Raw genomic sequence first — 22,474 nt, forward strand, 5'->3', positions numbered from 1 at the left:
GTTCTGCCACTGGGCACATGAGAAATTACGGGACGATGACAGATTTTTTGAACGCCTTCTATTTAGCGACGAATCGTCATTCACCAACAGCGGTAATTTATACCGGCATAATACGCACTCTTGGACAACGGAAAATCCACGATGGCTGCGACAAGTGGAACATCAGCGACCTTGTCGGGTTAATGTATGATGTGGCATTATGGGAGGAAGGATAATTGGCCCCCATTTTATCGATGGCAATCTAAGTGGTTTCCTACGTAATGTTCTACCGATGTCACTACAAGATGGTTCACTGCATGACAGAATGGCGATGTGCTTCCAATATTATGGAATGTCCGGCACATAGCTCGCGTGCGGTTGAAGCGGTATTGAATAGCATATTTCATGACAGGTGGAGTGGTCGTCGAAGCACTATACCATGGCCCACGCGTTCACCGGATCTGACGTCCTCGGATTTCTTTCTGTGGAGAAAGTTGAAGGATATTTGCTATCGTGAACCACCGACAACACCTGACAACATGCGTCAGTGCATTGTCAATGCATGTGCGAACATTACGGAAGGCGAACTACTCGCTGTTGAGAGGAATGTCGTTACACATATTACCAAATGCACTGAGGTTGACGGACATCATTTTGAGCATTTATTGCATTAATGTGGTATCTCCAGGTAATCACGCTGTAACAGCATGCGTTCTCAGAAATGATAAGTTCACAAAGGTGCATGTATCACATTGGAACAACCGAAATAAAATTTTCAAACGTACCCATGTTCTGCATTTTAATTTAAAAAAAACCTACCTGTTACCAACTGTTCGTCTAAAATTGTGCGCCATATGTTTGTGACTATTACAGCCCCATCTATCAAAAAGCGAAAAAAATGGTCCAACTAAAACATTCATATTTCTTTACGTACTACACGAATATGTAATAAAAAATGGGGGTTCCTATTTAAAGAACGCAGTTGATATCCGTTTGACCTATGGCAGCGCCATCTAGCGAGCCAACCGTGGCGCCTTCTGGTTTCCCCCTTCAAGCTAGACAAGTTTCGTTCTTTGTAGTTTTCTCGTTTGACGCTTATTTCGTGAGATATTTGGTCCGGTCGCGATCAATGGACCACCTTGTATACACACACAGGCACACAGCCACACACACACACACACACACACACACACACACACACACACACATATATATATATATATATATATATATATATATATATATACACTCCTGGAAATGGAAAAAAGAACACATTGACACCGGTGTGTCAGACCCACCATACTTGCTCCAGACACTGCGAGAGGGCTGTACAAGCAATGATCACACGCACGGCACAGCGGACACACCAGGAACCGCGGTGTTGGCCGTCGAATGGCGCTAGCTGCGCAGCATTTGTGCACCGCCGCCGTCAGTGTCAGCCAGTTTGCGTGGCATACGGAGCTCCATCGCAGTCTTTAACACTGGTAGCATGCCGCGACAGCGTGGACGTGAACCGTATGTGCAGTTGACGGACTTTGAGCGAGGGCGTATAGTGGGCATGCGGGAGGCCGGGTGGACGTACCGCTGAATTGCTCAACACGTGGGGCGTGAGGTCTCCACAGTACATCGATGTTGTCGCCAGTGGTCGGCGGAAGGTGCACGTGCCCGTCGACCTGGGACCGGACCGCAGCGACGCACGGATGCACGCCAAGACCGTAGGATCCTACGCAGTGCCGTAGGGGACCGCACCGCCACTTCCCAGCAAATTAGGGACACTGTTGCTCCTGGGGTATCGGCGAGGACCATTCGCAACCGTCTCCATGAAGCTGGGCTACGGTCCCACACACCGTTAGGCCGTCCTCCGCTCACGCCCCAACATCATGCAGCCCGCCTCCAGTGGTGTCGCGACAGGCGTGAATGGAGGGACGAATGGAGACGTGTCGTCTTCAGCGATGAGAGTCGCTTCTGCCTTTGTGCCAATGATGGTCGTATGCGTGTTTGGCGCCGTGCAGGTGAGCGCCACAATCGGGACTGCATACGACCGAGGCACACAGGGCCAACACCCGGCATCATGGTGTGGGGAGCGATCTCCTACACTGGCCGTATACCACTGGTGATTGTCAAGGGGACACTGAATAGTGCACGGTACATCCAAACCGTCATCGAACCCATCATTCTACCATTCCTAGACCGGCAAGGGAACTTGCTGTTCCAACAGGACAATGCACGTCCGCATGTATCCCGTGCCACCCAACGTGCTCTAGAAGGTGTAAGTCAACTACCCTGGCCAACAAGATCTCCGGATCTGTCCCCCATTGAGCATGTTTGCGACTGGATGAAGCGTCGTCTCACGCGGTTGCACGTCCAGCACGAACGCTGGTCCAACTGAGGCGCCAGGTGGAAATGGCATGGCAAGCCGTTCCACAGGACTACATCCAGCATCTCTACGATCGTCCCCATGGGAGAATAGCAGCCTGCATTGCTGCGAAAGGTGGATATACACTGTACTAGTGCCGACATTGTGCATGCTCTGTTGCCTGTGTCTATGTGCCTGTGGTTCTGTCAGTGTGATCATGTGATGTATCTGACCCCAGGAATGTGTCAACAAAGTTTCCCCGTCCTGGGACAATGAATTCACGGTGTTCTTATTTCAATTTCCAGGAGTGTATATATATATATATATATATATATTCAGTCCAGATGCACACCAGGCATGAACTCTTGCGGGAATCGGCGAAATGCCGCGAGTAATGAGGGCAATAGGCAAAGGGCACTAAGTCAGTAGTGCGTGGATAAGTTGAGAATTTGTGGCTGGCAGGAGGCTTTCTAGGATAATTCATGCAACTGCAATGACCGCTCTGTCCGGATGGTTCATTGGTCAGTATTTGTCCACTAAGCAGGAGACCCATGTTCGAATTCCGATCCAGCACAAATTTTCAACTTTTCCCATTAATTAACGCCCTCTCTCAGCCAATCTCTGTAATTTCTTAGTATCTTAATTCATAATGACTGCTGGATCAAAATAATGTCTGTTCTTTCGGATGTGTCCGAACACAACACATATAAAAGCTTAAATTAATATGTGATTGTAACAAATTTCTGTTCATCAGAAACGTTTCTCGGCAGTTTTACATCGTCTGTACTGCAGCTCATCTACTGCTTTTAGTGCCTTAATTCCTAATTTAACTTCCCCGTTGCCACCTGATTTAATCCGATTTCATTCCTTTTTTGTGAATAAAACCGTCTAGACCACTTGACGAAATTTCTTTATTTATAAAGCCATTTCGGCTACTGCCATCATTTGATACCTGCATTTGCGATTAAAGGAGCATAAAAACCGACGGGCATTTGTTGCACTACAACATCGAGCTACAAAAGATGAAAAATTATAAAGGTAAAAAAAAATATTTTTGAACAGTTCAATCGAGTGTGCTGGGCCAGCGGAGTTTTCACTGGTGCCCAGTAAACGACCTAACTCGGTGAGGAGCCGGAGTGGCCGTGCGGTCGCTACGGTCGCAGGTTCGAATCCTGCCTCGGGCATGGGTGTGTGCGATGTCCTTAGGTTAGTTAGGTTTAAGTAGTTCTAAGTTCTAGAGGACTGATGACCTCTGAAGTTGAGTCCCATAGTGCTCAGAGCCATGTGAACCATTTGAACCTCGGTGAGAAAGTTGCTGATTCTTCTACAAGATGCAGTTGGCATTCCAAAGTATTTTAATATAATATTAGCCTGTAATGTATTTTTTGGCTGTGTTTTAGTTAACAGGACACAGAGACACAGATTGTTATGTATCGGACAAGTTTAATTATAACAGCAGGTATTACTTTTACAATTGTACCATAATGTTAACGTAAAATGTATCTACAGCTGAAGTTCATGTGGCTGTTAACTCACCATTCCTTGCAATCTGTACACTGCAGACATTCCCAAACCCCACCTGACGTAACTCCTGCTATACGCTGACGACACTGTCTACCTTCCCATCCACATAGCACATCAAATCCCTTGCACACCCCTACAACGCCACTCGAATCTCCTAAACGAGAGATGTAAGACCTGGAAACTTCAAGTAGATGCCCAGAAAAGCCAAGCCACCATCTTTGATTCGGCGTTTCCGTCATCCAGATTTCCACATCTACATCTACATCTACATCTACATCTACATCTACATCTACATCTACACCTACATGGATGTTCTGAAAATCACATTTAAGTGCCTGGCAGAAGGTTCATCGAACCACCTTCGAATTTCTCTATTATTCCAATTTCGTATACCGCGCCGAAAGAACGAACATCTACATCTTTCCATGCGAGCTCTGATTTCCGTTGTTTTAACATGGTGATCGTTTCTCCCTATGTAGGTCAGCGTCAACAAAATATTTTCGCATTCGGAGGAGAATGTTGGTGATTAGAATTTCATCAGAAAATTCCTCCGCAACGAAAAACGCATTTATTTTAATCATGTCCATCCCAAATACTGTATCATTTCAGTGACACTCTCTCTCCTATTTCGTGATAATATAAAACATGCTGCCCTTTTTGAACTTTTTAGATGTACTACGTCAGTCCTATCTGGTAAGGATCCTACACTGCGCAGCAGTATTCTAAAAGAGGACGAACAAGCGCAGTGTAGGCAGTCTCTTTAGCCCATCTGTTACATTTTCTAAGTGCCTGCCAATAAAATGCAGTCTTAAGTTAGCCTTCCTCACAACATTTTCTATGTGTTCCTTTCAATTTAAGTTGTTCTTAATTGTAATTTCGAGGTATTTAGTTGAATTTACGGCCTTTAGATTTGACTGATTTATCTTGTAACCGAAGTTTAACGGATTACTTTTAACAATCATGTAGATGACCTCACAGTTTTCGTTACTTGGGGTCAACTGCCAATTTTCGCACGATACAGATATCTTTTCTAGACGGTTTTGCAATTTGTTCTCATCTTACGATGACTTTACTAGTCGATAAACGACAGCGTCATCGGCAAAAACTTAAGATGGCTGCTCAGATTGTCTCCCAAATCGTTTATATAGATAAGGATGAGCAATGGGCCTATAACACTCCCTTTGGGAACGCCAGAAATCCCTTTTGTTTTACTCGATGACTTTTCGTTTATTACTACGAACAGTGACCTGACTGATAGGAAAATACGAATCCAGTCACATGACTGAGACAACATTCCCTAAGCACGCAATTTCACTACAAGCCGCTAGTGTGGAACAGTGTCAAAAGCTTTCCGGAAATCCATAAATACAGAATCCATTTGAAATCCCTTGTCAATAGCACTCAACACTTTGTGCGAGTAAAGAGCTAGACGTGTTTTAAAACAACGATCTTTTCTAAATCCGTACTGATTGTGTATCAATAGACCGTTTTTTTCGAGGTAATTCATAATGTTTGAATACAATATATGTTTCAAAATCCTGCTTACATCGATGTTAATGAAATGGGCCTGTAAGTTAAGGGATTATTCCTACTTTCTGAATATTGGTGTGACCTGTGCAACTCTCCAGTCTCTGGGTACGGGTCTTTCGTCGAGCGAACGGTTGTATGTGATTGTTAAGTATGGAGCTGATTAATCAGCATTCAATGAAAGGAACCTAACTGGTATACAGTCTGGACAAGAAGACTTGCTTTTATTAAGTGATTTAAGTTGCTTCACTACTCTGAGGTCATCTACTTCTATGTTACTCATGTTGGCAGCTGTTTTTGATTCGATTTCTAGAATATTTACTAGTCTTCTTTGGTGAAAGAATTTCAGAAGGCTGTGTTTAGTAACCATGCTTCGGCAGCACTGTCTTCCTTAGTAAATGCATTGCTGTCGCGCTTAGAAGGCATTGATTGTGTCTTGCTGCTAGCATACTTCACATACGACCAGAATCTCGTAGGATTTTCTGCCAGGTTTCAAACCAAAGTTTCGTTGTAGAAACTATTATAAGCATCTCGCATTGAAGTCCGCTCTAAATATCGAGCTTCTGTAAAATAATACCCAATCTTGGAGATCTTGCGACTGTTTAAATTTGGCATTTATTTTTAGTTTTTCTGCAACAATGTTCTGACCCGTTTTGTGTACCATGGGGAATCAGCTCCGTCGTTTCTTCATTTATTTTTATAAATCTCTCAATTCCTGACGATACTATTTCTTTGAATTCAAGTCACATCTGTTCCACCTCTCCATGTACAACCATCCCACCAACACAGTAAAATGTTTGGGACTAATCCTCAGTAGAAAACTAGCATGGAATATACACCTTGTGAGTTAACGAGCATTTCGCTCTCATTTAAGTATATGGCCAAAAGAGACAGCCTTCCAGTAATTGTGAAACGAATCCGGTCGTCCAGGACCGTGTGCCACAAAGAGCGCGCATTCGCCACGAGATGGAGAAATTCACAGGCATCTAATATGCTGAATGAGGCCAGGCTGATCACGCATAAGCGCTGTAGTATGCGAGTGGGACAGACGAGAACCTATGCCGTAGGGAAACCTCGTAGGAACTGTTTGTGACAAGAGAGTCGTAGCAGTGTTAAATATGGCGGACCTAAGATCGGCCATAATGGGAAACATACATGAAAATTATTTAATTCTATAGTAATTCAGGGAATGAAGCTACAGTAATTTTATCCGATCATCTTTCTTAAATTTTCATAGTGATCCCAACAGAATATGAATATTGATCATATTTAAAATAGTTTAGGATTTACTCTTAAAGTGAAATTAACAAGTTTTCTAACAAAGACCTGAATGCTAAAATATGAACGCTTTGGTCGATCTTAACGATCAACATTTCATATAAAATTGCATCATTAAAATGACGAATGTTGTAAGTCTCGACTCTGTAACTTTATTTGTTTAAAAGATATAGTAAATTTAAATTATCAGTATTTTCAGTTAACTGTCGGATCATCATTTCCTCCACACAAAAAGCATTGAACGGTGACAGCATGACACCTTATTGAATCATTAAGTAACACAATACTTCTTGTAAAGTTTAGTGCATAATAGATACTTTTGTTCTTTATTTATTTATCAGAAAGCACATTGGTGCAAGGCTACTGGCCGTGACATTCAAAGTTAAGAAGGAAATTGTATTGGTTTTATGTAAAATAATTTAACTTTTATTATGTAATGGATATTATTGCTACTCTATTTAGAACGTGAAACTGGTCAAGCTTTGATCATTTTAAATATGTTAAAACGTAAAATAATGTAGGATAAGCTGTAGCCATTCAGATGGACGGCTTCAGGAAAGGGTACTGCACTAGTAAATTGAGCGACGATGTTCGGCAGGCGCTAGGCGCTGCTGTAGACGGGCAGAGGGAAAGTGCTGGTGAAGACGCGAAAGCTGACAGTCTGTCTTAAGGTAGCTAGGAAGTGAAACGACTTAGAAAATTTCGCGTTGTGTGGTGTCGAGGGACTTAGTCGCCGAGCGGTGAGCAGCCACGCGCCGGGTGTGAACTCTAACTTTTCGCGTACATAACGAGGTGGAGTACTGGACTTGTGTCTCGCGATGAGATTGCGAATGATCGAATTGTGTCAAATGGATATGAGCTCCAGTGTAACAGTAACTCTAAATACGACCACTTTCGCTCTTAGTTTTCTTTCTGAATAAACATTATTCTAACCAAATCGCAACTGCGTGGCCTACATCATTTATGGGTCGTTAATTTAGCTCCCGATATTATTATTACTGTTATTATATGTTCAATTATCTTTGTAAGCTTCATACAATTTCGCAAACTTGCCATTAGCCAGACAATTTAACCAAAGGGTCGCAAGTGTCTAATTTAGGACGTGTAATGCCCCACGTCCTGTTCAACTCCTAGACCAGTTGGAGCCAAGACATTTCGACGAAGAGGAACCATATGTGAGCCCGAACATCTTTGGGATGTTAGCTCGCAACCTCCTTGGCATCCAACACAAAGTCAAAACCGGCTACCATTAGGCCGCATCTGATGCCTCTTACGATTATCCTCACCTATAATTTCCTTATCCACCCCACCCTAATCCTTGCTAACATTGCCTGGATCCCTTGTCTGCATCCGCCTACCCTCCCCAACTCACATCCTGTATCAGCTCATCGACTACCTACAACATTTTCTCTTCCTAGAGCATCTTGGATCCAATACATTAATCGCAAAAACCAGTTCCCATCACCCAATATCCCACCCAATAATTAACAATCCAGGTACCCCTCTGCTTCACTATATCCAGCCACTCTTTTCATGCACTACTTTCGAGCCTTATTCATCCTCTCTCGTCGAAATTTCAACCAACTGCTACTCCGCAACGATAAAATCTGTCCTCACACCGTGTTTCCAATTTTCCCTTCCCCTTCCTTCCCTTTAGTACCTTTTAGTAACTACCTGCGGTTCCACGTCCTCCCCCCTCCCCCCAACCATATTCACCATTCCACTTCCGTCATAACCATAATCATTTCTATGCATCACCAGAATCAGTATTACACCGCCTGTAAATATCTCACCTATATATTTTGTACCATCTCAGTTAGTTTTACTTGACCTATGGCTAAAGAGCAGGTTGAATGTACCACTAACAACAGCCTCCAATGTGATAAGGGGGGATATAATAATAATAAAGGAAAAGAGGGCAGCTGTTGCTGATAGCTAACTAACTTGAAAACCTCATATAAAAACCAAACAGAAGACTAACAATGAACTAAAACTGCTAACTCGACGAATATTGGGCTTGCACCCTTACAGAATTGCAAAACCTTGATGCGACCTATTCTCTCCTATGCAAATGCTGCATCGGTATTTGCACTACCTAATTTCTATAAGTCTCTGAAAATCATTGAACGCAGCTTTCCTTTACCGGCTCCCTGTAGGTATTCTGTACCATCCCATCAAACTCCAAGCCCTCCTTATCCACATCGAACACACTCCCCCCCCCCCCCCCCACATACACACACCCACACATATCGTAAACTATTTGCGAACAATATTCCAAAACCGCAGTGCTTCCCATTGGATCACCAATCGTGGAATTCCTAGTACATTGTTGCGCTGTCACCAGAGCATCTCACTATCCCTACACCTGCATACGCACAATATCTCAATTCAGTGTAGCTTCAACCGACTCCTCCCCCCCCCCCCCCCACACACATACACACCGAAAATGAGGTCTGATCCAACGTTTATCCACCCCGTCAACAGCGACTCATCACCTATCATTCTCCACAAGAGGCCTCCATCTTCCATCTCTCCCATCTTGTCCACTTTTGATGTCAGATTCCTCCTCACCGCCTGTCTTCTCAATATCCACCCCAACGTCTTTCTTCATCTTCTTTGCTTCCTAACCGACAGACTCCTTTTTTACTCACACCTTCCCATCCTATAGAACACATTCTACCCTCTCAAAACCTTTTTTCCGTAGTGCAGATCCTTCAGCTTGTGATGAAAGTCATTAATAATGAACGTCGCCGTCAATTATCAACGTGATTTAAATGTCTACTTTTTCTCTTTTTACCTTTATTTGCTACTCTTCTTGTTTTTCATTTATAAAGAAGAAAGACAATTTCAGGTTTTTATATAAACAAAACCATACAACCATCTTCTCGTACACTTTAAAGATTTTTGACTGTACATATTTAATTATATCATATATTGAATTGGTGACACTCAGTGACAAACTGGTATTGATAATGAGAATAACACAGAAAAGTTCCATAGAGGAAGATCTCACTTTAGTACCTCTTTCAAATTGTCACTAGAACCACAAAATTGCAAATACTGATATAAGTGACCGTGGGACAGAAAAACAAGTGAAATCGCTCAACAGAGGAGAGCTCACTGGACCTGACGGGATGCAAAACGACTCTACATAGAGTATGCGAAGGAACTTTCCCTGTTCCAGGTACAGTTTACCGTAGGTCTCTGGAGAACCGAAGTATTCCTGAAAATTGGAATAAAAGTACAGGTCATTCCCGGTTTCAAGAAGGGTCATTGAATAGAGGTGGAAACTGTAGGCCTACAGCTCTGAAGTCAGTCTGTCGCAGAAATTTGGAACATGTTTTATGCTCGAATATTATGACGTTTCCAAAAACCTAAAATCTTCTCTGTAGGAATTAACATAGGATCCGGAAACAACGATCGTTTGAAACCAAGCTCGCTCTGTTCGTCCACGGGACCGAGAGAGATGTAGGTAATGCGCCGAGACAGATGCCGCGTTCTTTGACTTTCGTACAGCCATCGGCACACAGACTGCGCTTCCGAACATTAACTTCGAGCGTGCAGAGTTTAACGCGCTGCTGAACGCTCAGAAACGAAGCGACTTTTGCCTCAACGTGGTATACGCGAGCTCCGAGGGCTCCAGACGCGGTTTTCGGCTGTATCTGGCTCGCAAATCACACTGTGTACGCAATGAACGAGCGTAGCTCGTTTTCGCTATTAAGAAGAACATTTCCCCCACTCTCGATACCCTAATCATTTTGTTCTGTCTCTAACATACATAAATAAAAACTTCAAATTTCATGAAAATATTGCAAGGCAAAAAGGAAAGTACCATGTCCAGTCAAGAAGGACGTCGGATTATAAAAGTTCCATTATAAACAGTGCGATACAAATTTACAATAAACCTTACTTCTGCCAGTACCTCGTCTCCTACTTTCCAAACTACACAGAAGCTTGTAAGCAGGCTGTTTAGGTTTTTATGTTGCTAACGCCACGTAGCGCTCTGTATGAAAATCGCTGACTGTGCTGTGTGCAGTCTGTGGCTGGTTTGCATTGTTGGAATATTTGCTATTGTATTTGGACGTGAACAGTGCGTAGCGTTGTGCAGTTGGAGGTGAGTCGCCAGCAGTAGTGGATGTTGGGAGAGAGATGGTAGAGTTTTGAGAGCGGACGATCTGGACATGTGTCCGTCAGAAAAAGGAAATTTGTAAGACTGGATGTCATGAACTTATAGACGAGTTCAAAACGTTTTGAGATTTGACTGAGGTGTTATGATATTATTACGACAATGATGTGTATTATGCTGTTGAGGTAAGTTTGTGATCAATAAGCTGATACTATATGAGGAATGTGATTACATGTTTATATGTATATGAATAATGAATGAAAGTTAGGGATTCTGGTTTGTGGAAAAGGATGTTGTAAACCAAAAATCGTCCTTCAAGAGTTATGACGTGTGTCCATGAGTGAATGTATCACAACACTGCTATTCATGAGATTTCGTTTCTACGCATTTCTACTGTATGTTTTCGACCTGTGAAATTTTACACAGACATATGACACTTTCACTCTAGCGGAGACAGCTGGTGTAAATATTTCATTATGGAAGGTAAGTGACCTTGACGTAATGTACTCTACTGTAGGCACCCAGCTGCACAGCAGTCGCCTGGCAAAAAAGCCATTAGGTGGAGAAAAAAGAGGCCATTAACCTCAATACTGATATTCCTTTGTAGAAAGCATCGCAAATACGACATGCTCATACTTGAAAACATATGATTACCCTTTGTAGCTCGTAATTGCTGATATTGACTGAAATGCTGTACAGCAAGTGAATGACGTTTCATGTTTTGGTTGATATATATATTTGCTCATTTTGTTTAATATCTAGTTTCTACATGCACTGCAGCATTGGTGAAAGTAAAATTTAATAGATGTACCAATAGAAAAGTTTTCTGCATACAGACCCATTAAACAATAATTTCATGATCTACTTTCTTAATAAAAGGGGGCCACAAATAGACATTTCCCATTACAGGTATTGCATACATAATTTTTCAACGATGTGGTAACTTTTTTGGCAGAGTAAGTTAAGGTGCTGCATCACTCTAGTGTTAATATTTGACACAGGTTTAGACATTTCCTATCTTTACTGTAATATTATTTCTGCTTGAGCTTGCTTATGTTTAGGTATAAGTTACTGCATTTGCTGCAGTTGTTTGCCAGGCATAGTGCTACTGAATTTTACTTTGTATTACTCTGCTAAGCCAGTTTTACTACAGATTTATTTTTCTTGTTGCTGCTCATTGGCTCATATTAGTTGTAACGTTGCATTTGCTTTGCTAATTTAGATATACTGCTGCTTGCTTTGCCAATTTGCATTTTTTGTCATTGCTGTTTGTGTTAATTGTTTTGTGCTGCTCAATTGCCTCGTCCCTTAGTATATATATCTGAGCTCAGTAGATTTAAGTTAGCTTAAGATGGGGTAGGCTATATAAGAGAACGGGTTGCAATGAATTGGAAGAAATGCATTGAGAAGTTATATAAAAAATAATTTGGCAAGGAAAAATTAGTGCACAATGAAGAATAATTATTTTGAAAGAGGATATGAATAGAATATAGAAAGCAGGTATAGATAGGACTTTTTGAGAAAAATGATGAACTGAGGGAGATCTCCAAGAAGTAAAGAAAGTTTTGTTTGCAAATCAAATACTATAAATACTGCTGTAAAACATACCCTGTCCTTTCTTTTGTGTTATTCCGCTATGTGTTTGTGTATCCTTGTGTATTTATGTTATTCCTGCCTTTATGTGTTTATCTGATAACAGTTATGTTATAGTATTTTTCTAATACTATGATATTTACTAAGATGTTTAGCCATTATTTATTCTGTTCTGTTTTAATGCTCATGTGTGAAGTTAATCTTTCGAAAGTTCTTATCATGTTTTTATACATTTACTTATGTCATAATTCCTGTAACACTGATGTATATATTTATTTCTATTCTTTTTTAAAGCCTGTATTACTGCAAATGATCTCTGCACTATTCTGTTCTTTAATTATGTATTTTGTACCTTTTGTAATCATAGTCTTATGTGGTAAATTTATAATTGTATAGACACCAGTTCTTCAAATTAAGTTTCAATTTACTGACTGCACATATTTATGTTGGTCATAGTATATGCATAATATGTGAGAAGTTAAAAAAAAAGGACTCTTAGTGTTTGCACGTGTGTTGATAATTCAGCAAGGGACTGGTTAACAGCACTGCTGGTTCTAAGGACATTCCAAAATGTTAGTGAGTGCACAAGAGGTGGTTCATGGACTTCCTATATTATCCGCAAGACCCTTCGATGGTGATTGTGCACCCACACAATCACAATGGATGGCTGCTAGCCATCTCTACAAGGACTACAGTGGGTCTGCACCTTTGATTGCCCACCAATATCATAATCTCTATGAGGAATACAGTTGGTCTACACCATTGATGGTCCACCAATACCATTATTTCTACAAGGACTGCAGTGGGTCTGCACCTCTGGTGGCCCAGCAATACCATAATCTCTACTAAGACTACAGTGGGTCTGCTCTCGGATGACCTACCTACCAATATTCTTGAAACTTCGACTGACTCTGCTGTGGGTTTGCTCTGTTGTGGCCCATTACCTGTTTGCATGTCAAGAGTCAGCATTGTCTCTCCGTTGGAAGGACAATACTACTTCTTCAAGACTGCATGGAAATCCACTACTTCCATGTGCATTTTCTTTTAATGATCAGACTTTGTGCAATGTTATTACTACTGTGATAAATGATCAAGACTCTCTTTATGAGAACAATTTTTGCTTTTGACCAACATTGTATCAATAAGTGTGTGCATTTGATATATTTGTTATCGTTAATATAAAATAATTTACCAAATAATTGTTGGGCACTGCCCAGAACAATTTGTAAAATGTTTTGTGTGGAGCATGGGGGCTATGTAAGTAGGCTGTTTAGGTTTTTATGTTGGTAACACCATGTAGCGATTTGTATGAAAATCACTGACTGTGCTGTGTGCAGTCTGTGGCTGGTTAGCATTGCTTGAATATTTGCTATTGCAGTGTCGGGCATTTGGATGTGAACAGCGCATAGCGTTGTGCCGTTGAAGGTGAGCCGCCAGCAGTGGTGGATGTGGGGAGAGAGATGGCACAGTTTTGAGAGCGGACGATCTGGAGGTGTGTCTGTCAGAAAAAGGAAATTTGTAAGACTGGATGTCATGAAATGATATATATATATATATATATATATATATATATATATATATATATATTATGACTTTTGAATATTATTAAGGTAAATACATTATTTGTTCTCCATTAAAATCTTTCATTTGCTAACTAAGCCTATCAGTAGTCAGTGGCTTCAGTAGTTAGAATCTTTTATTTAGCTGGCAGTATTGGTGCTCGCTGTATTGCAGCAGTTTGAATAACGAAGATTTTTGTGAGGTAAGTGATTCACGAAAGGTATAGGTTATTATTAGTCAGGACCATTCTTTTGTAGGGATTATTGAAAGTCAGATTGCGTTGCGCTATACAAAAAAAAATTGTGTGTCAGTTTACTGTTGACAAGAATGAGTTAAGAGAGAAATGTCTGAGTACGTTCAGTTTTGTTCAGCTGTTTGAAAATCAAATAACGTAGAAGTTTACCAGCACAGTAATTTACAATTTTGCTAAGGGGATGTTTCAAGCTCTCCTGCGTACCTTGCAGAAATAACATTCCTGGAAGAAAGGATATTGCGGAGACATGGCTTTGCCACAGACTAGGGAGGGGACTTGAGTGGTGCTTGGGTAGCTCAGATGGTAGAGCACTCGCCCACGAAAGGCAAAGGTCCTGAGTTCGAGAGTCGTTCCGGCACACAGTTTTAATCTGCCAGGAAGATTCATACCAGCGTACACTCCGCTGCAGAGTGAAAATCTCATTCTAAATTTACAGTAGTTCTCCACATAAGATAAAATTTATATCATACTTCTCACTTTTTAGTAAAATCCCAAGGTTAATCTTAATTGACCACTGTTTCTTTTCAATTGCAGACCCTCTACAACCTGTAAAATACAATACTTAAAACAATGAAGTGCAAAAGATCTTACTGCATGCAGTGCAGTTTGTGGAAGAAGCCAATCGAGCGAACTCTTTAGAAAGAGAGCACTTATATTTACGTAACATCGTTTATTATAGAATATACTTTTATTAAACGAACAAGAAGTACATTAATAATAGGCACATCAAAAACGATTTGCATCACACCGGTTCCTAGAACTCCTGAAGATAGACGTTGGCTGTGGATATAGTATCACAGACACAGTCCCTTTTACTGTTCAGAGATGTCACAAAACCCGCCCAAAGATGTAAACAACGATGCATGAGTAGCGCCTATTAGACGGAGGGGGTCCGATAGACGATCTTTCCACTCATTCCACCCGGAAGAACGTATACGGCTGGTGATGTCTGTAGTTCAATCACGCCTAGACGACCAATACCTCGGTTCGTTCGCGTCCGCATGGTTACTGTTGTGGATTGGCATGAGAGCCAACCCACTAATGGTAGAGGAAGCCGAAAGGCACGCTTTTAAGCTCACGCAGGCTGGCGTGAGGTCTGGAACAGGACAAGGAAATGAGAACTTAGAAAAAACGGACGCAGATGGTGGAATACTTAACTGTAATCCATTAATGTTGAACGTAGCTCTTGTCTGTACATTCTTTACAATATCAATAGCAACTGATAATGCCGCCTTGCTAGGTCGTAGCAAATGACGTAGCTGAAGGCTACGCTTACTATCGTCTCGGCAAATGAGAACGTATTTTGTCAGTGAACCATCGCTAGCAAAGTCGGTTGTACAACTGGGGCGAGTGCTAGGAAGTCTTTCTAGACCTGCCGTGTGGCGGCGCTCGGTCTGCAATCACTGATAGTGGCGACACGTGGGTCCGACGTATACTAATGGACCGCGGCCGATTTAAAGGCTACCACCTAGCAAGTGTGGTGTCTGGCGGTGACACCACATTCTTCCCCCTCAAATCGGCACACGGTTGTGTTATAAGGCTTCCGCCCGCCGTGGGGAGGGCCCCATATTGACGTATGCGACGAGGTGGGGAGCCTAACAACAGGCGAGGCTGTGCCACCCGCACCCTGCCATTCGGTCCGAGGGGAGCTAGGAAACGCCTGAAAACCTACTCCAGGGTGCACGCCAACATGCGGTGTATGCGCCCGTAGAGAGACAGGAGGGGCCGAAGGGTCGACCTCCATCGGGCCGGGGCACCCGACGGGCGAAGACGACAAATGGTCCGGATCGGGCAAGAGTTCCATGTCGGAGGACAACTGGTCACGGGAAGCGAACGGCGACGCGTGACCCAGGGAGGCGCCCTGCGGCTGCAGCGAAGCGTCCACTGTGGGCGTCGCCGGCGGGAGAACAGGCGGCGGCGGCGGCGCGTCGCCATGGGGCCAAATGGCAGGCAGCGTCGGTAACACCTGGGGCTGAGGCGAGCCAGTAGGTGGGTCCCCAGGGCGCTGACCGGACGGCACCGTCGCTGAAAGCAGACGGGGAGCGGCAAATCCCGTGCGTCGACAGAGGCGCAGCTGGTTGAGATGCCAGCGCACCTCACCAGAGGCCCCCAAAACCAAAGCGCGTCCGAGGCAGCGAAGAATGCGCCCTTCGAGCCAATGCCGTGAACCTCGATAGTGACGATAGTAGACAACGTCGCCTGGAGCAAAAGCAGGCGTCTGCCGCTGCACAGGAACCTGATGCGGCGGATGTAGCAAAGACATCAAGGTTCGATGAGGACGACCGTGGAGCAACTCAGCCGGCGAACGACCATCTCGGGGCTGAGAGCGATACGAGGACAAAAAGAGCAATAACGCGTCCTCCCGAGAATGCGACTCTTTTAACTTCAACATCTGTGACTTGAAAGTCCGGACCAATCGTTCAGCGGCACCGTTTGTCTGTGGCGAAAACGGCGCGGACGTCAGATGTTGAATACCATTGGCCTTGCAGAATGACTGAAATTCTGCGGACATGAATTGTGGGCCATTGTCGGAAACAATAGTCTGTGGCAGACCTTCAATGCAAAAGATAGCAGATAACGCTTGGATGGTGGCAGATGACGTCGTGGTAGACATCCGGACAACAAAAGGAAAAGTACTGAATGAATCTACCACAACCAACCATCAAGCATTCCAGAATGGACCAGCAAAATCGATGTGTAAACGTTGCCAAGGGGAAGTGGCTTTTGACCATGCAAAGAATTTCCGCGGTGGTGCGGATTGTTGTTCGGCACACGCCACGCAAGAAGAGCACATATTCGTAATCGCGGCGTCGATTCAGAACCAAGTACAGTGCTGACGAGCAAGTTGTTTCGTTCGCACTATACCCCAATGTCCTTGGTGGAGAAGCTGTAAGACAGAGGACTGTAACGAACGTGGGACCACGACCCTGGACTGATCATTATCAGAACGCAACAGCAGAACACCACGTCGTACAAAAAGTCTCTCCTTGTGAGCAAAAAATCGGCGAACCAACGGATCCTCGATTTGTGACTTTGACAAGGGCTATTGCGTGGCAACAAAACGCAGAACGGTAGCAAGGACAGGGTCGGCAGCTGTGGCTGTAGCTACAGGACGAAAATCAATCGGAAACGATTCGACCACGTCATCGGTTCCGCATAAATGAACATGCAAGCAAGTTCGGGGGAATCGAATGCTCTATCCTCAGCAACAGGCAAACGGAACAACGCGTCGGCGTTTCCGTGCTTAGCAGTGGACCGATGCACGATATCGTAGCGGTACTGCGAGAGGAAAATAGACCAGAGAATTAATTTCTGCGCTGTACGTGGAGGTACAGGTTTGTTCGGATGAAAAATCGATGTCAAAGGTTTGTGGTCTGTTGATTCTGTAAGCGATAAAATTCGGACAGTACATCTGGAGATGGTGGCAAAGCCATTACACAAGTAAATCAGGGCAATATCGATAAGAACGCGGAAAACCTCGTCGCCAAAATGTTATGGATTGGCATGAGAGCCAACCCACTAATGGTAGAGGAAGCCGAAAGGCACGCGTTTAAGCTCACGCAGGCTGGCGTGAGGTCTGGAACAGGACAAGGAAATGAGAACTTAGAAAAAACGGACGCAGATGGTGGAATACTTAACTTTAATCCATTAATGTTGAACGTAGCTCTTGTCTATACATTCTTTACAATATCAATAGCAACTGATAATGCCGCCTTGCTAGGTCGTAGCAAATGACGTAGCTGAAGGCTATGCTTACTATCGTCTTGGCAAATGAGAACGTATTTTGTCAGTGAACCATCGCTAGCAAAGTCGGTTGTACAACTGGGGCGAGTGCTAGGAAGTCTTTCTAGACCTGCCGTGTGGCGGCGCTTGGTCTGCAATCACTGATAGTGGCGACACGCGGGTCCGACGTATACTAATGGACCGCGGCCGATTTAAAGGCTACCACCTAGCAGGTGTGGTGTCTGTCGGTGACACCACAGTTACTTTGTGCCAGGAAAGGCTCTCGACAAGGGAAGTGTCCAGCCGTCTCGGAGTGAACCAAAGCGATGTTGTCCGGACATGGAGGAATACAGAGAGACACGAAAAATCGATGACATGCCTCGCTCAGGTCGCCCAAGGACTACTACTGCAGTGTATGACCACTACCTACGGATTATGGCTCGGAGGAAGCGTGACAGCAACGCCACCATGTTGAATAATGCTTTTCGTGCAGCCAGACGACGTCGTGTTACGACTCAAACTGTGTGCATTAGGCTGCATGATGCGCAACTTCAGTCCCGACGTGCATGTCGAGTTCCGTCTTTGCAACCACGACACCATGCAGCGCGGTATAGATGGGCCCAACAACATGCCGAATGGACCACTCAAAATTAGAATCACGTTCTGTTCACTGATGAGTGTCGCATGTGCCTTCAACCAGTCAATCGTTGTAGACGTGTTTGGAGGCAACCCGGTCAGGCTAAACGCCTTAGACACACTGTCCAGCGAGTGCAGCACGATGGTGGTTCCCTGCTGTTTTGGACTGGCATTTTGGGGGTCCGACATATGCCAGTGGTGGTCATGAAAGGCACCATAGAGGCTGTACGATACGTAAATGCCATCCTCCGACCGATAGTGCAATCATATCGGCAGCATTTTGGCGAGGCATTCTGCAGTATATTGACGAGACCTATTGGCGTGGCACTCTGAGGGATATACGCCGAATCGCCGTTAAGGAGTGGGAAAACGTAGACCAACAGTGCTTGAAGAATTTGTGGATAGTATGTGGTATGCCATGACGAACACAGGCATGCATCAGTGCAATTGGACGTGCTGCTGGGTATTAATGGTACCGGTGTACAGCAATCTTGACCACCATCTCTGAAGGTCTCGCTGTACGGTGGTACAACATGCAATGTGTGGTTTTCATGAGCAATAAAAAGGGCGGAAAAGATGTTTATGTTGATCTCTGTTCCAGTTTTCTGATCAGGTTCCGCAACTCTCGGAACCGAGGTGATGCAAAACTTTTTTTGATATGTGTATTTGAATCCAGTGAAACGCAAACCAGAAACACATCGCCTGATGCCTTACATCCTACGACGTTGTTGCTAGCGCTACACCACAAATGATTGACTTGCGACCATACTTTGCGTCTTACCATCTCCTGATAGTTTTACTCGTTTTTGATGGCGTTGCCTTGTTTGCCTTGTACGGCGTACTTTCATTAGGTGCAAGTTACAATAATTCCTTAACCACCAATACAACGTTTCTGGTCATTTTATTATAACAAATCATACAATTAACGACGAGTCTTTGAGAGACCCTCTGTTTGTTGGTGATTAGAAACAGTATATATACATATGGGCTTCAACTGAAAGCCGGTACGGCGTCTCGCGACTCTGTACCGGAGCGAGTTGTCGTGCACGTAATGTAGATAGCATTCTTCCGTCTCAGTGGTCTACGTGCAGAATATATGACATGCTAGGTAATGCACTGCACGTTCGGGAAGGCTCCCCAGCGTGCTTTTTCCAATCTATGACGTCATAAATTCGGCGTGTTCAGCGTTCGAACGGTCCGTGTGCTGACAGCTTAAGGCAATTGATAGCTTAAGGCGTTCGATACAGTTCTGCACTGCGACCTAACGAACAAAATATGAGCGTACGGTATATCAGACCAACTGTATGACTAGGGTGAAGAGTTTCTGTCAAATATAGCTCAAAAAGTCAATCTCAATGGAGAGTAGTCTTCAAAAGTGAAAGTAACTTCGGTCACGCCGCAAGGGAGTGCTATAGAGCCATTACTTTTCACAATTTATATAAATATAGCAGACAACGCCGGAAGTTCCATAAGGATTTTGGCGTAATACTGCTGTATACAGAGAAGTGACAATGCTAGAGAATTATAGGGACATGCAAAGAATCGACTCTTCGTGCAGGTTTTGGCAATTTACCCTCAATACAAACAAATTTAACGTATTTCGTACGCATAGGAAGACCCATTATTTTATGATTGCACGACCATAAAATATTATTTAGGGCTATACGTACGCAGCGATGCGAACTGTAACGATCTCCAGAAAATACGTGCACAAAAGGCAGTCCGTAAACAAAGGAGATACCTTTCAAAACACTCGTTCGACCGGTACTTGAATATTGGTCATCAGTATGGGATTCGTACCAGATATGTTTGATAGAGGAAATAAAAAAGGCCCATAGAGGAGCAGCGAGTGTCGTTACAGGTTCATTTAGTAGCCAATTACGAAAGCGTGAAGGACATGATCAACAAACACCAGTCGCAAACACTGCAAGAGAGGAATTCTAATCACTGCACAGTTTACCGTTAAAGTGTCGCGAACGTGCATTCCTAGAAGAGTAAACTAATATAGTGCTTCCTTCTACGCAGAGCTTTTGAAAAAGCCAGGAAGATAAAATCAGAGAGATTAGATCCCAGATGGAGCCTTCCGGCAGTTGTTCTTCCAGCGAACCATTGGCGACTGGAATGGGAAAGTGCGAAGTGACACTAGCACAAGAAGTTCCCTCATGCACACACCGCAGTGTGGTTTACGGAGTATAGATGTAGATGTAGACTTCCTTGTGGCCGCGTCTCTTATTTATAGTGTACAAGTCGTTTACTTTCCTGTTCCACTCGAAAACAAAGCGAGGGAAAACTGATTTTCTATATACCTCCGTATGATCACAAATTTTTCGTATTTTTAACATCTTGGCTCTTACGCGGAAATTGGGTTAGCGGTAGTAGAATCATTCTGCAGTCAGCTTCAAAGTTGGTTCGCTAAATTTTCTCAATAGAGCTCCTCTAAAAGAAAGTCGCCTTCTCTTCATACATACCAATTTTACGCTACTGGCCATTAAAAATGCTACACCACGAAGATGACGTGCTACAGACGCAAAATTTAACCGACAGGAAGAAGATGCTGTGATATGCAAATGATTAGGTTTTCAGAGAATTCACACAAGGTTGGCGCCGTTGGCGACACCTACAACATGCTGACACGAGGAAAGTTTCCAACCGATTTCTCATACACAAACAGCAGTTGACCAGCGTTGCCTGGTGAAACGTTGTTGTGATGCCTCGTGTAAGGAGGAGAAATGCGTACCATCACGTTTCCGACTTTGACAAAGGTCGGATTGTAGCCTATCGCAATTGCGGTTTATCGTATCGGGACACTGCTGCTGGCGTTGGTCGACATCCAATGATAGCAGAATATGGAATCGATGGGTTCAGGAGAGTAATACGGAACGCCGTGCTCAATCGATACCAACAGCCTCGTATCACTAGCAGTCGAGATGACAGGCATCATATCCGCATGGCTGTAACGGATCGTGCGGCCACGTCCCGATCCCTGAGTCAAGAGATGGGGACGTTTACAAGGCAACAACCATCTGCACGAACAGTTCGACGACGTTTGCAGCAGCGTGGACTATCGCCTCGGAGACCGTGGCTGCGGTTACCCTTGACGCTGCATCACAGATAGGAGCGCCTGCGATGGTGTATTCAACGACGAACCTGGGTGCACGAATGGCAAAACGTCATTTTTTCGGATGAATCCAGGTTCTGTTTACAGCATCATCATGGTCGCATCCGTGTTTGGCGACATCGCGGTGAACGCACATTGGAAGCGTGTATTCGTCATCGCCATTCTGGCGTATCACCCGGCGTGATGGTATGGAGTGCCATTGGTTACACGTCTCGGTCACCTCTTGTTCGCATTGACGGCACTTTGAACAGTGGACGTTGCATTTCAGATGTGTTACGACCCGTGGCTCTACCCTTCATTCGATCCCTGAGAAACGCCACATTTCAGCAGGATAATGCACGACCGCATGTTGCAGGTCCTGTACGGGCCTTTCTAAAAACAGAAAATGTTCGACTGCTGCCCTGGCCAGCACATTCTCCAGATCTCTCATCAACAGAAAACGTCTGGTCAATGGTGGCTGACCAACTGGCTCGACACAATACGCCAGTCACTACTGTTGATGAACTGTGGTATCGTGTTGAAGCTGCATGGGCAGCTGCACCTGTACGCGCCATCCAAGCTCTGTTTGACTCAATACCCAGGCGTATGAAGGCCGTTAATACGGCCAGAGGTGGTTGCTCTGGGTACTGATTTCCCAGGATCTATGCACCCAAATTGCGTGGAAATGTAATCACATGTCAGTTCCAGTATAATATATTTGTCCAATGAATACCCGCTTATCATCTGCATTTCTTTTTGATGTAGCAATTTTAATGGCCAGTAGTGTAGTTCTCGAAGCATCTGCCTCACACTTGCGTGTTA

The sequence above is a fragment of the Schistocerca piceifrons genome, chromosome 1 (assembly GCF_021461385.2).
Source record: "Schistocerca piceifrons isolate TAMUIC-IGC-003096 chromosome 1, iqSchPice1.1, whole genome shotgun sequence".
In the NCBI taxonomy this organism is placed as follows: Eukaryota; Metazoa; Arthropoda; class Insecta; order Orthoptera; family Acrididae; genus Schistocerca; species Schistocerca piceifrons.